This window comes from Vicia villosa, unplaced genomic scaffold, assembly GCF_029867415.1.
Source record: "Vicia villosa cultivar HV-30 ecotype Madison, WI unplaced genomic scaffold, Vvil1.0 ctg.002529F_1_1, whole genome shotgun sequence".
Taxonomy (NCBI): domain Eukaryota; kingdom Viridiplantae; phylum Streptophyta; class Magnoliopsida; order Fabales; family Fabaceae; genus Vicia; species Vicia villosa.
Window position 1 is genome coordinate 67,847 of NW_026705958.1, and position 4,562 is coordinate 72,408.

Below are 4,562 nucleotides of genomic sequence, written 5' to 3' on the forward strand. Positions count from 1 at the left end.
TGTTTAGTTTAGTATTTTTATTATGATGTACAAAAGTAAAAATATTTGATTCTTAGGCCCATTGATTATTTTGGTTAGAGCCCATTTATTCACTTTTGTCATTACACACAAGTAAAAAAAAATAATGCAAAAAAAATAGGAACAAAACTTTGTCTTTTTTCACATCTCTGTATCACAGAACCTGCTACCATCCTGCACCAATTTGTTGTCCAAATACCCTGCTCCAAAACTACAAACACAATGGTCCAAAAGTGTTGCTGCAACTGTCCAAAACTTGCATCAAAATATCCATAACAAACCTGCACTAAAAAAGGACCAAACTCAATTCACAAAATTGTTCAAAATTTGCTTCATTTCCCCCCAGATACATTAGGATTCCTCTATAAATTAAGAACAAAACCACAAAAGAAGGGGGGGTTGAGCCACGGAAAAAAGAACTCTACTTCATATATCCATTCCACATCAACTTCCTGCTTGAGGTTTCAATCACTCACACTACAACACTCTGAAAAACTCCCTCCTTCCACCATGCAACACATTCCTCAAAACCTTCTCTCAACCAAACCCTAAACCCTAAACCCTAAACCCTAAACCAGGGGTTGAGCCACGGAAAAAAGAACTCTGCTTCATATATCCATTCCACATCAACTTCCTGCTTGAGGTTTCAATCACTCACACTACAACACTCTGAAAAACTCCCTCCTTCCACCATGCAACACATTCCTCAAAACCTTCTCTCAACCAAAACTCAACCTTCACCCATCAATCTCAAACCTCACATGGACTCAGCCAAGCATAAACAATAACGCATCTACACAGCAGCTTCGCTTCAACAACAACCTGCACTATGTTTTCACATGCAATAACAACCAACGCGAAGCCTTCAATTTATGCAAATCCGGATTATCATCGCAACAAGCTTTCATCAACAAACTTCAAACGCGATTCGCAGAAAAGAATGAAGCTTATAATTGGGATTTCTTCACTCTGATAACTTTCAGATTGGTAATTTCTAACCATAATTTCATGTTGCTTTTCCTAGATTGGTGATGTTAATAACTTGAGCATTTGTTAATTCCTTGTATGTGTCATAATTTTTTCCTGTGATATCTTTGTTTGATTGGTGATGGCTATCTGATTTGAGTTAGGTTTTGACAAGAGATTAGGAGGAGAGTTATTGTTGTAATGTTGTCTGAACCGAGTGAGAGTCGAAAGCGAGAGAGAGTGAGACCGTGAGTGAGAGATAGATCGTGAAAGCAGAGATCAAAACCGTGAGGTGAGAACAAGAGAGAGTGCAGAATTGTGAAGTGCAGAGAAGGAGAGGGGATCGATCAAGTTTTTGGTCAAAACATGTGTTATGAGCATATAAAAAAAACTGTAGATTAGGTTTTCATTTTGTTTGTCTTGCTCCATGGGTCATGGGTTGACCCAGTTCCGGTCCACAACTCCTCCCTTCTTTTGAAATTCAGTTTTTGTTAATATCATGGGCCTGCCTCATTATACTGGGCCCAGCGCTTTTATTTCCATGCACCCCATGTTTACATTTTAGCTTATATTTTTTATGGTTTTATTTAATTGCTTTAGTTTTTTTTAATTATTGTTTAACTGTTGCTTTATTGTTATAAACAAAAATACAAAGACATGTTTTTAATTTAGATTTTATTTCTTATATCGAAAACTCCAAAAATATTAGATTAATCTCGATCGAAAATCAATAAATCTTGGTCCAACGCCAAGTCGTCAAATAATTTCTCGATCCAACGTCGAGTTTCTTCTTTTAAAACTTTCTTTAAACCATACTGAAAGATCCAGTGACAAGAAGTGTACACCTCTTGAATACCTCGATTCTTTTGGATTAACACCTTTTTTTTAAACCTTTCTTAATCAAATCAAAACGATCAAGTGACAAGAAGTGAACACCTCTTGAATACCTTGATCTTTTGAATTAAAATACATTAATCAAATCAAAGTGATTAAGTGACAAGAAGTGAACACCTCTTGAATACCTTAATCCTTTGAATCAAAACACATTAATCAAAACAAAGTGATCAACTGACAAGAAGTGAACACCTCTTGAATACCTTGATCCGTTGAACCAAAACACATTAATCAAAACAAAGTGATCAAGTGACAAGAAGTGAACACCTCTTGAATACCTTGATCCTTTGAATCAAAACACATTAATCAAAACAAAGTGATCAAGTGACAATGGGGCTCGCTCCTATTGAATACCTTGGGTAAAGACGCGCTAGGTGCACACCTATGCTCAATCCTTTGCTAAACGTCCGCAAATATCTCCTTACCATTTTAAAACTCTTTTCATAAACGAGAAACTTCGTCAAGTTCAAATGCGAACATACTTTTACATGTGAAGATCGAATATCTTCCACTCGAATGCGATAATGGCTAAAATCTTGTCTCACTCTTGATTTAGTTATCCATTCTTGTAGTGATCTCATATCCATGTGCGCGTTATATTGTTTCCATTTTAAAGCGATCAAGTACCTCTCGCTAAAATCAACCAACATACATTCGTGGTTCTTCGCCCGAACTACGATTGCTCTGACTTTTCCATTGCACGAGGGAATACGTAGGCACAAGATACAAATGTCTTGGCGAGCATAATAATAAAAAACCTTTTCTTTTTCTTCACAACAATAAAATCCCTAAAAAATCTTTCCTTTTATCTTTTCTCGGTCAATAAGCTAAAGAACACAAACATTACGCTAACACTCAAACAAAAAACTATCTAAATGGGTCCCATCGAGTACGATGGAGGTGAGGGGTGCTAATACCTTCCCCTTGCTTAACCGACTCCTGAATCCTAATTTGGTTGCGATGACCATTTATCCATATTGTAACACCCCATACATAACTGACTAGTATATTATGCATGAAACGTTAAAAATTGATATTGAGTACATACAAAAGCTAAGGATACAAGATGATCCATTTAGAATACAACATGAAATAATAATAATAATTACAAAACATGTGTCTTCAATGGATCTTGCACAGCGGAAAATGAGATCTGACGAGGTCTCCGAGCCATCACCATTTCCAAGTCTTCAGTCCAAACCTGCTACTGACCAAACACTACTAAACTGCACCTGAAAAAAATATAAGTTGATTGGGGTGAGATTACTAAATCTCAGTGAGTCCTCCTATCCTATGGGTCCACTCGGATCTACAAGGTACATGCATCAAAACCGAATCCACCATTGATCCGGGGTTTATCCTCACATCCGGTACAAGTACGAAGAAAACAAGTGACTCGTCCACCATTGGACTTGCCTAAAACAAATACACATTGTATAGCAAACAAGTATGCAAACCCGCATCCATATACGGGGAATCCAGAAGTGTAACAACCTCGACTAGATTATGGAATAAATGCATCCTCGATGAGTAACCTCCTGCCTAGTTATCAAGGGACTTGTACAAGCACACTGCAGGATGGTTAAACGGGTTCACACAGGCCTAAATGGCCATGAGATGACATAAGCCTAATTGGCGTCATTGTCCCGTTAACCTCCTTCACGCTAGTGAGTTACGCCGAGTACAAACCGCCACCTTTACGCCTGAGCCCATCAGGCGAAAGCCTAGTGTTAGTCTACGTGACTTTACTAGAGGTGAGTTACCTCATTATTCATTAGCCTACTTGGCCGCATAACCCCACCATACCGAGCACGCAAGTGTGTTAACGGCAAGTGAGTAAAACCCCGTACGGAAACTCACAAGCACACTGCAACGGTAGCTCAGATGCACACCATATCGAACAATACACATGAACGGGTTATTCCATTGGACTACACGGTCCGGGAGGGCTCATAGACTACACGGTCAGAGCAGCGTCCCAATCTAGCCTTCCGGCCACTTCGATTCAAGCATACAGAAATATGACATAAAGTCAAGGTCACAAACAAAGCAATCAATCCAATCGTTTAACCAAAACGATGGAGTCCATAGATTTTCATGTATAAAACAGAATGGCATAACGCTTTCAAATATGGGTATCACAATCATAATAAGCAATAAACAAACTATGCCATGCTTAACATAAGAATTATTAATCAATTAGTAAAGACATAAGTTCTCATACTAATTCATTGATTCACTTAGTGGGGATCCACTATTATTAAATCAAACATTCTGGTTTGGGGACCAATTTTATTAGAAATTACACGTCGCTAGCTTTTCAATGATATAAAATTTGCGCAATTCCGATACCCGAGCCGAAAGTTACGAATTTCCGAAGTTTGCTGATTTTTCCCCCTGCGCCCCGGGTATCCGATTACCCAGAGTCCAGTAACCGATTACTGGCTCTAAAACAGCCCAGAATTGCATTTTTAACAGCGTAATCGGTTACCCAAAGACCCGTAACCGATTACTCTGCATCAGAATGTGTTTTTTCAGCATTTAAGGGTTCTAAATCCATTCTAACTTTAATTTAAACCAACCCAACATGCTATAACATTCTAAATCATATTTCTAGCTACACATATCAGAATATAGCAAGTAAGAAACATTGATTATCAACATGCAATTAGAATTACACATCA